The sequence below is a fragment of the Chiloscyllium plagiosum genome, unplaced genomic scaffold (assembly GCF_037043375.1).
Source record: "Chiloscyllium plagiosum isolate Xiang-an unplaced genomic scaffold, Cpla_swu_hap1 HiC_scaffold_53Y, whole genome shotgun sequence".
NCBI lineage: Eukaryota > Metazoa > Chordata > Chondrichthyes > Orectolobiformes > Hemiscylliidae > Chiloscyllium > Chiloscyllium plagiosum.
Genome location: NW_028270192.1, coordinates 10,942,758 through 10,959,854, shown reverse-complemented (window position 1 = coordinate 10,959,854; position 17,097 = coordinate 10,942,758). Strand labels below are relative to the sequence as shown.

Sequence of the window (17,097 nt, the reverse complement as noted above, 5' to 3'; positions counted from 1 at the left end):
ATAAAATGTGGGAAATATTTTCGGTGAGCAGGACATTCGGAATGTTTACAGAAATATCAATAAGCCAGCAAATTGGACAGGCAAATGGACGTACAAGGAATAGTGTAGGTGGGATGGGCTTCAGATTAGTATGACAGGGCGGCGCAACATCGAGGGCCCAAGAGCTTGTACTGCGCTGTAACGTCCTATGTTCTATGTAAAGATTAATAAGGAGGGAGAAGGTAAACATCGAAAGCGAAACTACAGCTGATGTTAAAGTGGACAGTAAGAGCATCCTTAAATAGAAAGAACTGAAGAGAAAAGCCAACGTGAATATAGGCCCATATTGAATGAAGCTGGGAATTCGTGACTGGGAACCACGAAATGACAGAAAAGATGAATAAATAGTCTGCATCTGCCGTGAAAGTAGCAGGCAAAGAACATTCTATAATTACGAAATAATGAAGGGCAAAAGAAACGGCGAGCAATGCAACACAATGATTTTCACTACAAAGAAAACGTCAGAGAAATTTGCTGGAGTATTTACCGCAAAATGCACTGGAACGAATGAGGTGCAATCCATGATAGAAAAATAAATAAGAAAAAAATGTGTTGGATGCACTTGTTGTAACTTTCCAATAATCATTAGGTTTCAGAAAAGTATTACTGGATTGGCAAAGTGACAAGGTAACACCTTTACTCAAAAAAAGTATGGACACAAAAAAGTCTGACTGAGGCCATTATTGGCAAATTAACATAATTTATTGGAAAAATTGCGTCGTCTTTAATAAAGCACGTAACACCCGAGCATTTAGAAGTACATGACATGATCAAGAGGACTGAGAATGGATTTACAAAAGGGGAATCTCGCTTGATAAATATATTAGAATTCTTTGAGAATAAGAAGGAAATAGTGATTTTTTTTGTTTTCTGAAGACACTTGATAAGGTTCCACACATAAGATTATTTAACAAGATAACAGCCTGTGGTTTCGGAGGTATTGTGTTGCCACGGAGAGAAGATTGTGGAAATCACAATCGTAAGAGTGTTTGATTACACATTTAACTTTACAGGATGTCAATCTGTAGTTGGTGGATACCACATAAATCAGGTTCAGGGGACACAAATATTTACAAAGTATTTTAACGACTTAGATGAGGGAAGTGAATGTACTGCAGATAAGTTGGCAAATGACAAAAAAGTTGTAGAGGAGGTAATTGGTGGGTATGAAGCAAAACAGTTTGTAGAGGGCTATAGATTGGAAAAGAGAGGGAACAATAAACTTTGCATATTAATATAACGTGGTGAAGTAAATGAGAAATGACATTAAAAACGAAGTTATGAATTATAGCAGGAACGGTAGAGCAACTGAATATTATTTACATAGAGATTGAATTCTGAAATCTACAGAACAGATTTGGGAATCGTCATCACAGAATGACGAGAAGCTAGCTTTTAATTTTCACTGCAACAAAGGCAAACATAATGCTGGGCTTTGTTTAAAAACTAATGGGATATTGAGAGTTGGAACAAAAAGAAAGCAGATAAATGCGTGGCTGAGGAGCTGTCGCAGGGGCTAGGATTCGCATTTTCCGATCATTGAGGTCTCTTCACCAACAGAAATGACATGTATAAGAGGGACAGGTTTCACTTGAATTGGAAAGGGACCAATACTCTTACAGGAAATCTTTCTCGTGGTACCCTGAAGGCTTCAACCTGGTAAGGGTGATGGTGAGACTCAACACAATAGTGAGAAAAAGGAAAAGGTTGAGGATGGTAAAATAGACACGGTGAACCATTCTAAGAATCAAGGCAGGCAACAGTTTGGCATAAATGAGGTAAGACTGAAAAGCAGCATTTACTTGAGTGCAAGATGCCTGATAGATGGGGCAGGTGAACCTAGGAAATGGATGGGAATGTGGGATGAGGATAGCATAACCATTACAGAAAGGTGGCTCAGGGGTGAACAGGACTGGCCACTTAATCTTCAGGGGTGCAGATGCTATATAAAGAACAGTCGGGGTGAGGGGGGAAACAAGAGAGGAGGAGGAATGGTACTTCTGGTTCAGAAGCACATTATGGCTGCTTGTTGCGAGGAAATTCCTGGGAGACTGCCCAGTGACGTTACATGGATGGAACCTAATTTTGAGAAAGGGGTGATCACCTTACTGGGAGTGTAATATAGTCCTCTCAATAGTCAATTGGAAATTCGCAAGTGAATATGTAAGGAGGTCTCAGCTATGTCTAAGCACAATCGGATTATGGTCGGTGATTTTTAACTTTTCAAACATATTTTGGGACTGTCATAGTGTTAAGGTCTTGGATGGGGAGTAATTGATGAGGTTTATGCAAGGAAAATTTCGTATTCAATATATGGAAGCACCTACTAGAGGTTGTGGAATGCTTAAAATTCTGTTGCGAAACGGTGCAGGCCTGGGGGGAGATGGCCTGGGGGGCAGACGTCGGAGCAAGTAATCGTAATTGTATTAGTTTGAAAACCGTTATGAAAAAGGGTAGAATTGATTAAAAAAATGAATGTTTCAAAGTGGAGTGAGGCCAGGTTTGACGGTGTCTGACAGGAACTTTGAAAATCTGGTTGGGGTGGAGATAGCGGGCTATTCGCTGGAAAAGGGACGGTTGGGAATTGGGAAGCACTTAAACATGAGATCATGAGAGTTCAGTGATGGTATGTTCCTGTTTGTGTGAAGGGCAAATCTCGTCGGTGCAGGGAAAGCAGTATGACAAGAGAAATCAAGACTCTGGTCAAGAAATAGGAGATATATATATCAGGTGTGGACATCTGGGATCGAGTGAATCCGGAAAAGGATATAAGGGCAGTCGGAAATCACGAGGGTCAAAAATGGGCATGAAGTCATTTTGTCAAAAAGAGTTAACGAAAATCCCAAACGATTCCATTAATGCAGTAAGGGTACAAAAATAACCAAGGAGACAATGCAGCCGCTTAAAGACCAACATAGCTGTCTATGTGTGAGACACAAGAGATGGATGAGACACTGAGCAAATATTTTGCATTAATAGGTGTATGGAAACTAAGGAATTTGGGAAATACATAGCGATGCCTTAAAAAGAGTTCATCTCAGAGTAGAGGAGGCACTGCATGTCTAGAAACCAAAAACAGAGAGAAATCTCTGAAATCCATGAGATCTGATCAGGTATTTCCCAGAACTTAGTGGGAAGCTTAGGAGGAGATTCCTGAGCCCCTTGCTGAGATATTTGTATCATTGATATTCATGGATGAGGTGCTGGAAAATTGGAGATTGGCTAATATGGTGGCATTACGTAAATTGGTTCCAAAGGAAAACGAGGACACCATGGAGAGTTGAGCTTTCTCTCCACAGATGCTGCCAGAGCCTCTGAGTTTTTCCACAATTTCCGTTTTCTTTTGTTTCAGATACACGACATCTGCAGTTGTTTTGATTTTTATTTTGTGGTCGTGGAGTTTGTCTTTTGGATTGGAGGTCTGTAAAAACAAAACAATACCAGAACATAAGAAATGTGAGAAGGATTCAGCCATCTGAACCTACGAGCTTGCTCCTCTGTTCAACAAGACCATGGATGATCATCCCATGGACTGAGCTCCACTTACCCACCTGGAGGCTCCCTGCGTCCATTCCTCATGAAGGGCTTTTGCCCGAAACGTCGAATATCCTGCTCCTCGGATGCTGCCTGACTCGCAGTGCTTTCCCAGAAACAAACTCTCTGCGTTTAATCTCTAAGGTGACCCTGAATAGTCTGGGGATTTTCTTTTCCCTGCAGCACGAGGAAAGGGGGCTGAGGGTTGGTCTGAACAAGATCCAGAAATCATGAGGGGCATTGCTATGATGAATAGCCAAGGTCTTTTTCAGAGTGTTGGGGAGTCCAAAAGTATAAGACAGAGGATTATGGCGAGAGGAGAAACGTTGGAAAAGGTCCTGAAGGGTAACGTTTTCACATAGATGGTGGTGTATACACAGAAAAATCTGCTAAAGGAAGTGGTGGAGGAGTGTATAACTTTAAAATTTAAAAGGCAGCTGGGTGTGTGTACGAGAAGGAAACATTTAGAGAAATATGGGTCACCTGTTTGACATATGATACTCGGTCAAATTGGGATATTAGTTCAGCACAGATGAGTTGGAACGAAGGATCTGCTTCCGTGCTGTATAACTGTATGACTGTAAGTTTTGTTAAAACTTAGAAGAAGCTCTCGTCATATCACAGCTGAATACTGTCAACTATTGTGGGACTCGTATTAAAGGAAAGATACTCTGGAATCCGAGGCAATCCACATGAGGTTCAATAGACTGATCTTGAGGATGGAGGGACTGTCTTGAGAACAGAGATTGAGTAGTTTGAGCTTGTACCAATTGGAACATAGATTATTCAGTGGTGACATTCTGAAATTTCAGGAAACATGGTGCTTCAAATGCAGAAATGTTGTTTCCACTTTTGGGAGATTTCAGGACCAGGGAGTGTAATCTCTGGCTTAGAGGTCACAGGTTTAAGGCAGAAGAGAAATTCTTCTCCCAAAATGAAGTGAATCTGTAGAATTCTTTACTACAGGACACCGAGTTTGGGCCATTGGGTACTTTCAAATGTAACTGGGCAGATTTTGAATCTTTAATGGAATCAGTGCTGATTGGGAAAAGGTTGAAAAGCGGAGGTGAGGATTATCAGTCCAACCACAACGTCATTGAATAGAAGACAAAACTCCATTGACAAAATCGCCCGCTTCCGGTTCCTCATAATTGACCTTGAAACACATAAAAGTGGATAACTCCCCAGGACCTGATCATGTGTAGGTTAGAACTCTATGGGACGCTAAGGAAGTGATTGCTGGTCCCCTTGCTGAGGTACTTGTGTAATCAGGAGTCACAGGTGAGGTGCGAGGAGACTGGAGGTTGGCTGATGTGGATCCACTGTTTAAGAAACGGTAAGGACAAGCCAGGGAACTATAGACCAGTGCGCGTGACGTTGGTGGTGGGAAGGGTTTTGGAGGGAATTATGAGTGACAGGATGTACATGTATTTGGAAAGGTAAGGACTGATTCGGGATCGTCAACATGGCTTTGTGCGTGGGAAGTCATGTCTCACAAACTTGATTGAGTTTTTTGAAGAAGTTACCAAGAGGATTGATGAGATGAGAGCAGTGGATGTGATCTATATGGAATTCAGTAAGGCGTTCAACAAGGCTCCCCAAGGGAGATTGGTTAGCAAGGTGAGATCTCACAGAATAGAGGCAGAACTGACCATATGGATACAGAACTGGCTCAAAGGTAGAAGACAGAGGGTGGTGGTAGAGGGTTGTTTTTCAGACTGGAGGCCTGTGACCAGTGGAGTGCCACAAGGATCGGTGTTGGATCCACTACTTTTCATCATTGATATAAATGAATTGGATGCGAGCATAAGAGGTATAGTTAGTAAGTTTGCAAATGACAACAATATTGGATTTGTAGTGGACAATGAAGACGCTTATCTCAGATTTCAATGGGATCTTGATCAGATGGGCCAATAGGTTGAGAAGTGGCAGATGGATTTTAATTCAGATAAATGCAAAGTGCTGCATTTTGGGAAAACAAATCATAGCAGGTCTTATACACTTAATGGTAAGGTCTTAGAGAGCGTTGCTGAACAAAGAGACCTTGGAGTGCAGTTTCATAGCTCCATGAAAGCAGAGTCGCAAATCGATAGGATTGTGAAGAAGGCGATTGGTATACTTTCCTTTATTGGTAAGAGTATTGAGTACAGGAGTTGGGAGGTCACGTTGCAGCTGTACAGGACATTGATTAGGGAATATTTAATGCAATTCTGGTCTCTGTCCTTTGGGAAGGATATTGTGAAACTTGAAAAAGGTTCAAAAAGGATTTACAAGAATGTTGCTAGAATTGGAGGATTTGTGCTACAGGGAGAGATTGAATAGGTTATGGCTGTTCTCCCTGGAGCGTCAGAGGCTGAGGGGTGACCTCATCGAGTTTTATAAAATCATGAGGGGCATAGATAAGATAAATAGAGAAAGTCTTTTCCCTGGGTGGGGGAGTCCAGCACTAGATGGCGTAGGTTGAGGGTGTGCGGGGAAAGATGTAAAAGAGACCTCAGGGACAACATTTTCACACAGAGGGTGGTACGTGTATGGAATGAGCTGCCACAGGAAGTGGTGGAGGCAAGTACAATTGCAACATTTAAAATGCATCTGCATAGATTTACAGGAAGGGTTTGGAGGGATATGGGTCGGGTGCTGGCAGTTGGGATTAGATTGGGTTGGGATATTTGGTCTGCATGGACGAGTCTGACAAAAGGGTCTGTTTCCACGCTGGACATCGCTATGACTCTATGAGCCAATATATTGGCAAGGCGTTGACTTCATGTTATTTAAGAAAACATTGTCTGATTGTGGAAATGCAAAACACGGCATCAGATATAAAAAATGGGGGAAGGCAGGAGTGGAAAAGCGAAAGAGAGACAGAGAAAGAAACGTTAGCTGTACCAATCAATCTCGAAATTGTAGTTTTTTTTGGACTAAACTTGGAAATTGATATCACTGTGATTTTTAGAATCAGACAACTTGTATATTTAAAGGGACTAACATCAATTAGTATGGAAATTCCCTGCTTACCGGCATAATGGGTCAATCCACAACAGCGATTCAAGAAGGCAGCTGACCATCACCTTCTCGAGGGCAATTAGGGATCAATGCCAGCCAGCCAAGAGATGCCTAGGTCCTACAAATGAATAATACTTTTTAAAAATCCGTTGTTTTATTTGCATATTTGACATTATTTGTGTGCTGTGCTTGTGGGGAAATATAACCTGGGGTTTTGTTGTTCTGTCATCTATTCTGAGAGTTCTATTTCTGTGTTTATTTACATAAACGTTTCACTGGTTTCAAAGCAGAGTTGTTGACAGTAAAGCCAGATGAACGGAGTTTCAAATGATAAGTTTCAAATCAAACCAAGTTTATTTGAAGAATGTTGACAGTTTGCAGAAGTGAATGCAAATTTCATGACTATCGATTGCTACAGATATTATTTATATCTGGAAGATGAACATAATTTAACATTTGAATTTAGCTTAATATTTGAATTCTGGAAGTTCATGCAATGAAACATTTCTCTCCAAATGGATCCACTTTGAACATTGATTTATATTGTCGTCCTTTTATACAGTAAAATTTCCAACAATGCAACATAGCTCAAAGTGCGTTTTAGAATATTCATATAAAATAGTTGAAATGAAATCAAGAACCGCCACAGCAATTTCATCTAATCGATGTTGTTGTTGCGAGGTTTAGTCACGCTTATATTTTCTTTTAATCTTTCATAACATGTTGATGTTGCTGGTTCAGTCATCGATGGGACCCTCTCCCTAATTACACACTGTGCCACTTCAGAAATCATCAATTACCTGACAGTGGGTGCGGATTCTGATGATTAGATTCTCTGCAGTGTGGAAGCAGGGCCTTTGGCCCAACAAGTCCAGGCCGCCCCTCCGAAGAGAAACCCATCTCCCTACCCTTTCTTACCCCTGACTATGGCACGTAACACTGTGGGCAAGTTGGCATGGCCAATTTGGTTTGTGGGAGGAAACCCACGCAGACACAGGGAGAATGTGCAAACTCCAAACAGAAGGAGGGGGGAAATCGAACACAGGACCCTGGCGCTGTGAGGCAGCTGTGCTAACAACTGAGCCACAGTACCATCCATGATGTTGGCTGATGAGGTCAAGGCGATAGACGGATTTTCTAATGGTGATTAGTAAACCAGCTGTTTTAGTATTTTTCCATTGACTGTGGTTACCTTGTCACCACTTTTTTCCCTGATTCCAGGATTACTTTGAATTCAAATTTCCCCTTGGCAAATGGTGTATTCCACCTACTGTCCACTCAAAGTCCAACTGGAGTTTGAAATACTCTTCCAGTGATATTACCACTCTGATCCTAATGTTGGGAATGCAGTGAGAAAGCTCTCACAAACAGAAATGCAATAAATCTGACACTTTATATCACGAATAAATATTGGAATGAAATGCTGGCAGCATCACAGGAGACTTTGCATCCAATACTCAATCTAAAATCTGTATCTGATGCTCTGGCTGCAGAACCTGATTCACCTGGTACATAATTCCCAAATTTCTGTTCTGTTTTCCTTTCAGATTTCCATGCTCCCCCATAATTTGCACGTGTTGAGTTCTTGGTTGAAATATGAAAATGTTAGTCACATATCCCAATGTTGTCGTCAGCTATCTTTTCGAAAGTCTGCTATCTTGCTAGACTAATTATGGTTCCACTTTCTGAAGAAGCTTTAATACAAATGTTTAGCTTCTGAGTCACGTTCGTCACATGCAAGGAACAAGCACCTTATTGTTGAATCGGGTGGGAAGATCAGGCCGGAAGGGCAGGCGTCCCCTGAAGGACAGTATGAGCCATGGAACTTGCTTGAGAACTTTGGAAGGTCCATGATCATCGTTCATTACACCAGAATTTTCATTTCATATCCTTCAATGAATTGAAGCTACCATGGTAGAGATTGAACTCTGAGTCTAGATCTTTCGATTGCTTATCAAGTATTCATAATGCCTGCTTAACCACTTTATTGAACTGATATGTTCACTTCAAGGATCTTTTTTTGTAACTGACCTACGCGACACAGTGAGCGCTATTACCCATCAGTAGGTGTCCTTCAGAAGATCAAAATAATCTGCCTTTCTGAAATGCTGCGGTCCAAAATGTTCTTAAGAAGGGAATTCCTGGAGTTTTGATCCAGTCACAGTGAAGGATCGATGAAATATTTCCATGTCAGGATGCTGAGTGGTTTAGAGATGAGCTTACAAGTATTGCTGTTCTCATATATCTGCTGCTCTTGTCCTTCGAGATGGAAGTGGTCATGGGAAGGTACTGTCTTAGGATGTTGGTCAATTACTGCAGTGTATTTTTTATATACTGAATACTGATTGTACTGAGTATCAGATTTGGAAGCAATGTGTGCTTGTGAGAGGGCTACTACTGAGGTGGGATGCTTTGTCCTGGATGATGTCAAGCTTCTTGAGTGTAGCTGAAGCTGCACCCATCCAGTCAAGTGGGGAGTTGTGCCATCACACTCCAAACTTCTGCCTTTTAGAGAGTCAATTAGCTTTGGGGGTCAGGAGGATGAATTAGTTGCCACAGAATTCCTAGCCTCTGGCCTCCTCTTCTAACCGTTGTGCTTATATGGAATGTCGAGTTCAGTTTCTAGTTAACGATAAAACCTAGCATGTTGATAGTAGGGATGGGGTTGGGGGGTGGGGGGGGGGGGGGGGGGTTCAATGATGGTAACACCATTGAATGTCAAGGCGTTCTGCTAGATTATCTCTTATTGTCTGGAAGTTATGTCAATGCCACTCGTCAGTCCAATTCCGGATATTGTCCTTATATTGTTACATTTGAATGTGGACTGCTTCCATGTACGAGGTGTCATAAAAAGTGCTATCATCTGCGCAGATTTCAATTCTGGTCTTATGATGACAGGAAGATGATTGATGACACAGCTGAAGATGCTTCGGCCAAGGATACTTCCTTCAGGAACTCTAATGGAGATATCCTTGAGCAGAGACGATTGACCTCCAACAATCAGATCCATCTTTCAATGTACGAGGTGCGACTCTAGGCAGTAGAGAGTTTGTCACCTGATACTCACTGATTCCAGTTCTCGTCGGGCCCAGTAATATCAATCTCGGGCGAATGTGACCTTTACGTCAAGTGCTGTCGCTCTGCCCACACTTCAGGAACTCAGTTCTTTGTCAATGCTTAAAACAAGTGTGGAATTCGGTCAGGAGCTGAGTGGAGCTTGTGAAACCCACATTTCATGTCACTGAGCAGGTTATTGCTGAGCCAGTGCTGCTTGATTGCTCTGTTGATGGCATTTTCACAGACCCAACTCATGACTGAGCATGGGAGCAGAAATTTGTCAGTTTGGATTGTCCTGTTTTCTGTGCTCAAGACGTGCCTTGCCTATTTCCTACACTGGGAGAAAGTGAGGACTGCAGATGCTGGAGACCAGAGTTGAAAAGTGTGGTGCTGGAAAAGTGCAGCAGGCGAGGCAGCATCCGAGGAGCAGAAGAATCGACATTTTGGGCATAAGCCCTTTTCAGGAGTCCTGATTCCTGAAGAAGGGCTTATGTCCAAAACGTCGATTCTCCTGCTCCTCGGATGCTGCATGACCTGCTGCGCTTTTCCAGCACCACACTTTTCAACTATTTCACACACTGTCGGATTTTTGCCAGTGTTGCAGCTACACTGGAAGTGTTTGCCTCGCTCAAGCCATCAGTATTTTTGTCGGCTACATAATGTTTGAGTAAGCAGTGCTCCCCAGAGTATCTTGTTATCACGTGGAGAGAAGCGAATTGGCTGAAAACATATATCTGCAATATTGCTGATAATTGGACGAAGCCGAGATGGATCGTAAAATTGGCACTTCTGACGATAGATTGCTGTGAATGCTTCAGCCTTAACTTTTACACTGATATGTTGTGCTCTCCATCAGGGACGATAGAAATATCTGTGGAGCCTACCCCTCCGATGAGTTGTTTAATTATCCACCAGAAAAAATGTTTGATGTGACCCTTTACTCAATGCACATTTGGAAGATTGATAGAATGTGAGCCCTTACTACAAGATAATTTGAACACTGGAGCAATGAAGCTTTGCTTTAGTTGCATAGCAGTTTGGGTAGACCATAATTGGTGAACGGTGTGCAATTAAGTTTTCCTTATGTCTGGAAAGCTATTATCACCATAGAGGCAGTGCTGTGAAAGTTCATTGGCCTTTTATTAGCCCTGATTGTATTGAATCACAGGACAAGCTTGGTGATGTGTATAGCCTACTCGTGGTCAATATTTTTATGTTTCAATGACTCCTGTATCTGAATACATTACATGAACTGCTACTCCTTTATCAACTGCACACGCTGAAATTTGTCAGAAATCTGCAATGAACTGCAGGCATGATTTTTCCATTACAAAGTCACATTGATTCCATCTGATTAACTTGACCGTTCCTGATAATAGTTTCTATTTTACTCCTTATGCAAGAAGCTGACTTAACTGTCAAGTAGCTTCTGCTTTCTGTATCTCCCCCTTTTAATGAAGGATTTCAATTGACAATTTTCCAATCTCATAGAACATTCCCTGATTTTGGAAACTAAAAACTAATGCATGAAACATTTTGCGGGTCACTTTTCTGTTAATTTTCCGAGCATGAAGTTGAACCCCTATCTGGGCTTCAACTATTTTATCAGGAACGCTTCACTGGCGATTGTAATTTTAATTCTATCTCAACCTTCTTTGGTTTTCCTGATTTTCCACCTATTTCTGATGTGGAGGACTGTCGCAATGTACCTATACAATGAATTGATCATTTCCTTTTTGTTGCTAGTTTCACTGACTCAATGTCCACAACACCAACGTCCATATTGTTAATTATATTTTAAAACATGTCAGTAATATCTCTGTCTATTTAATCTAACTAGCTAACCCTAACTTTTAGTCTGATACTTGTTTCTTTATTAAACTTATATTCTTCCACTTTCCTATATCTGTCAAATCTTCTGGACTAGCCCCTATCAGTGTGCAATAATATAGATTTATACTCAGTTTAGTGCCGGTATTTTATTTTGAAACATGGATTGTGATTGTTTTCTTTGGGTTTTGTTTTCTTACGCTGCAGAAATGATCTCTGCGGCATATTCTGAAATATCTACTTTAATGTCCATTACTACACAAGGAAGAACAATGAACAAAGTAAATTAACAGCCCAGGAACAGGCCCTTCTGCCCTCCAAGCCTGTGCTGATCCAAATTCACGATCTAAACCTATCGCTCAATTCCTAAGAATCTGTGTCCTACTCATGTATCTGTTCAGACCCACCGTAAATGAATCTACCGTGCCTGCCTTTACTATCTCTGCTGGCAACGCCTTCCAGGCACCGAACACATTCTGTGTAAAGGACTTCCCGCGTGTATCCCCCTTAACCTTTTCACCTCTCACCTTGAATGCGTCAACTCTCGTTATTGAATCCCTCACCCTGGGAAAAAGCTTATCTCTATCCACCGTGAGTGCACATTCCATGATTTTGTAGACCACAATCAGGTACCGACCCCACCCCCCCCCCCCGATCTTCTGTTCTCTAATGAAAACAACTTCAACCTATTCCACCTGGCAACATCCTCGTAAACCTTCTCTGCACCCTTTACAAAGTGTCCACGTCCTTTTGGCAATGTGGCGACTAGAACTGTACACTGCATTCTAAACACGGCCGAACCAAAGTTTTGTACAATTGTAATAAGACATACCAGCTTTTATACTCAATGCCCCATCCGATGAAGACAAGCAAATTATATGCCTTCTTGACAACTCTATCCACCTGTGCAGCCAGCTTCAGGGTACAATGGACCTAACTCCCAAATCTCCCTGATCATCAATTTTCCCCAAGACTCTTCCGTTTTCAGTATTGTTTGTTCTAGAATTAGACTTCCCAAAATGCATCACCTCACATTTGCCTGGATTAAACTCCAACTGTCACATCTCCACCCAACTCTCCAGTCTAACTGTATTCTTCTGTATTCTTTGACAGTCCCCTATGCTTTCGGCTACTCCACCAATCTTCCAGTCATTTGCAAACTTACTGATCGGAACAGCAATGCCCTCTTCCAGATCATTTTGTATATCACAAACAACAGTGGCCCCAGCACTGATCACTGTGGAACACCACTGACCAACTTTCTCCATTTCGAGAAGCTTCCTTCAACTATTGCTCCCTGTCTCCTGTTGCTCAACCAGTTCTTTATCCACCTAACTAGAACACCATGCACACCATGTGACTTCACTTTCACCATTAGTTTACCATTGGAAAACTGATCAAACTCCTTACTAAAGTCCATGTATATGACATCTACAGCCTTTCCTTCATCTATCAATTTGGTCACTTCCTCAACAACTCTATTAAATTGGTAAGGCACAATCTCCCCCACACAAAACCACATTGTCTATCACTGATAATCCCATTCCTTTCCAAAGATAAATGGATTTCATCCCTCAGTACAAACATAGCAATTTTCCCAGCACTGACATCAAGCTCACTGGTCTGGAATATCCCTACAACCCTTCTTGTGCAGAGGAAACAACATGAGCAACCCTCCAGTCCACCAGCACCTCACCTGTGTTTAAGGATGCTGCCAAGATATCTGTCAGGGCCCCAGCTATTCTCTCACTTCCCTCAACAACCTGGGATAGATCCCTCCTCTCCTGGTGCTTTATCCACCTTAACACCATTTAGGCTACCCAACGCATCTTCCCCCCTAATGTCAATGTGATCCAGAGTAAACAAGCTTCTATCTCTAACCTCAACATTCAACATGTCCGTCTCCTCAGTGAACACTGATGCACAGTAATCATTGAGAATCTCACCCATTTTCTCAGGTTCAACACACAACCTTCCTTCCTTATCCTTTAGAGGACCAACACTTTCTATAGTTACCCTTTTGTTTCTAATATATGAATAAATACCTTGGGATTTTCCTTAATTCTGTTCACTAAAGTTATTTCATGACCCCTTTTAGCCCACTTCATTCCTCATTGAAGATTGGTTCTACTCTCCTGATATTCCACCAAGGCCCATTCCGTTCTTAGTTGCCTGAACTTTATGTACACTTCCTTTTTTCTCTTGGCTAGTCGCACAATTACTCCTGTCTCCCAAGGTTCACGAATCTTGCGTTTCCTATCCCTTGTTTTCAAAGGGACATGCCTGTCCTGCACTATCTTCAACTTATCTTTGAAAGCCTCCCACATGTCAAATGAGGACTTCCCTTCAAATATCGACTCCCAATCCACATTTCACAGCCCCTGCCGAGTTTTGATATAATTGGCATTGGCCAAGTTTAGTACTCTTCTCTGAGGGCAACTCTCATCTTTGTCTACCAGTACTTTAGAACTTACAGAATTGTGGTCACTGTTCCCAGAGAAATCCCCCACTGGAACGGCTACCACCTGGCCTGGATCTTTCCCCAACATCAGGTCCAATATGGCCTCTTCCCGCGTTGGACTATTGACATACTGCTCTAGAAAACTTTACTGGATGCTCCTTCAAATTGTGGCCCATCCAGACCTCTGTCACTAAGTGTATCCCAGTCAATGTGGGGAAAATTAAAATTTCTCTTCGCCATCAACCTGTTGTCTCTACATTTTTCCATGATCTGTTTACTTATTTGTTCTTCTACCTCACGGTCACTGTTGGGGAGCCTGTAGTTCAGCCCCAAAAATGAAATTGCACACTTCGTATTCCTCAGCTCTACCCATAATGCCTCACTGCTCAAGTCCTCCTTTAGCACAAACGTGATATCATCCCTGGCCAGCAAAGCAACTCCTTCCCCTCCCCCACCCCCCGCCCGCAATTTTTACTTCCCTCCCTGTCCTGTCTCAATTATCTATATCCTGGAACATTTAGTCGACAAGCATGCCCTTTCTTCAACCAAGTCTCGTTGATCGCAATAACGTCATACTCCCAGGCACCAATCCAAGCCCTACGTTCTTCTGCCTTACTCACTATACTCCTTGCATTAAAGTGTGTGCCCTTCAAACTGCCAGTTCTCTTGCGTTCATTTGCTCTCTGCCTACTCTGCCCCTTGGTAATGGTAGCTTCATGATCCTTACAGTCTGCAGTCTCCATCACTGTCTACTCGTCTTCTCTTGTTGTTCCCAGCCCCTGTCACATTAGTTTCAAGCCTCCTCACCAGCAGTAACAAAAGCTCCCCAAAGGACATTAGTTTCTGGCTGGTTCAGGTGTAGACCTGAATTTGTAATAGTCCTACCTTTCCGAGATCTGGCCCCAATGTCCGACAAATCGGAACCTCTCCCTCCATCGCCATCTCTCAAGCCACGTGTTCATCCTGCCTATTCTTTCATTTCTATCCTGGCCATTACGTGGGGTTTGTAGCAATCCTGAGATCACTACCTTCGAGGTCCTCATCTTTAACTTCTCTCTTGTCTCCCTCAGTTCTGCTTTCAGGACCTCATCACAATTTTTACTTATATCATTGGTGCCTATATGCACCACGATAGCTGGCTGTTCACGCTCCACTTTCAGAATGCTCTGCAACCGATCGGTGACATCCCTGACCCGAGCTCCAGGGAAACAACATTCTATCCAGGAATCTCGTTTTTGGCGTTAATAATTAGCACACCGTTATTTTTTATTCCTTTGAATGATTTACCAACTCATTTTAATTAGTTCTGTTTGTTGTCCTTCGTCATAGTTGTCCTTATTTAATTAAATAATACTAGTCTTAGCCCACTGTTTGTGACCTCAGAACAAAGAGAAAATTCGCAACAAGATCGCTACTGCCTCGGGTCATTATTTAATCAAATCTCGTGGCGTAACACCAGAAGCGCTTAATCTCTCCTCTTTCTCTTAGAAATACCTGTTATTCACTAACTAAAATCTTATATTGCTTCTTGATATCTTACATGAATGAAAACAAAAAGAGAACAGCAAAATATGACTGAAGATAGGTACAAGGTAGAAATACCTGTGCATTGATGCAAACTCTCCTTGCCTTTGACCTGAGATATCGCCGAAGTTTGCGAAAGATTTCCGTGTTTAAACAGAGAATTGCAAATGGAACTAATAATTGTCCTTTGGCATGTTTCGCCCAGTGATAACTCTCGGCTGACAGTTAATGTACTTTAGCTAATATAATCTTGGGTGCTTTCTGTTTTATTCTGGAACCTGGGAATGGAATTGAATACAATGTTGAAACCAACTGTAATCTGCCTATTTGGTTTTGATGCTGTCAGTGTGCGTTCACCCTCACAGGCAGGAAGACTGCTTGCATTGATAACAGGGAATTGTTGCCCCGTGTGTCATTCTCAGCTGACACAAAACTTCCTGTTTCTGTGTGCCACACATTTCACTTCTGATCAGAAAATAAAAACCCAGGGGAAACAGTCTGAGGAAACATCTGCCAATGTGGCCTATATCTGGTAACAGGTTCATGGGGCAATCACGTTGAAGTAACATTTACAAATCAACCTGTCGAACTCGGTTTAACAGTCCGATTCCAGGACGTTGTTGGACGAATCTCCAAACCCTCTAACAAGATCATTCAATTCTCAAAATCTGGAACACTTCGACTGTACCTTTTAATAATTCTGATCTTGCACTTTTTGTTACTTTTTCTTATGATATAAAGTTTTTTAAAATCAGTTTTAGATTCTATATTCTGCAGCCATCATCTCCCCAGCAGTGTGGGGAGGTGTGGAGGGAGACGACAAACTCTAGGGAGTGGGGATGGAGATGTGGGGGCCAGGGAGACACACAGACTCCGGGAGTGCAAATGGCAGTGTGGGGTGAGAGGGAGACACAGTCTTTGGGAGTCAGGATTGAGGTGTGTGGGGAGGGTGTTAAACACACTCTGCGGAGTGGGGATGGGGTTGTGGGGTAAAGGGGAGCACACAGACTCTGGGAGTGGGGATGGGGGTATGGGGGGTGGAGGGGGACAGAGAAACCTGGGGAGTGGAGATGGGGCATTGGGGAGCAGGGAGACACACAGACGCTAGGAGTGGCGATGGGGATATGGAGGGAGGGAGACTCACAGACCTTGGGAGTGGAGATGGGGGTGTGAGGGGAGATAAACACAGAGACTCTGAGAGTGGGGATGGAGGTGTAAGGGGAGGGCGACACAGTCTGTGGCAGCGGGGATGGGGATGTAAAGGGAGGTAGACACACAGTCTCAGGTTGTGGGGATGGGAGTGTGGGAGTGGGGAGAAGTACAGACTTTGGGAGTGGGGATGGAGGTGTTGCAGGAGGGAGACACACAGACTGCGGAGTGGGGATGGGTGTGTGAGGGAGAGGGAGACACATAGACTCTGCGAGGGGAATGGAGATGTTGCAGGAGGGATATACACAGACTGTGGAAGTGGGGATGAGTATGGGTGAAGAGACGCACAGATTCTGTGGAGTGGGGTTGGGGTGTAGGGGAGGGAGTTACATGGACTCTGGGAGTAAAGATGGGGGTGAGACACACACAGACTCTGGGAGTGAGGATGGAGATGTAGGGGGATTATGACAATAGACTCTGGGAGTGGGGATGGAGGTGTG

At 42.8% G+C, this 17,097-nt stretch overlaps 1 long non-coding RNA gene across 1 annotated transcript; it reads right to left on the bottom strand.

Moving 5' to 3' along the window:
• Positions 1-3,235: 3,235 nt before the first annotated feature.
• On the bottom strand, positions 3,236-15,789 carry LOC148134609 (uncharacterized). Its single transcript, XR_015755815.1, has 3 exons — positions 15,527-15,789; positions 6,589-6,694; positions 3,236-3,460 (listed from the first exon to the last, which is right to left on the bottom strand). It is a non-coding gene; the product is annotated as an uncharacterized LOC148134609 (long non-coding RNA).
• Positions 15,790-17,097: the final 1,308 nt, after the last annotated feature.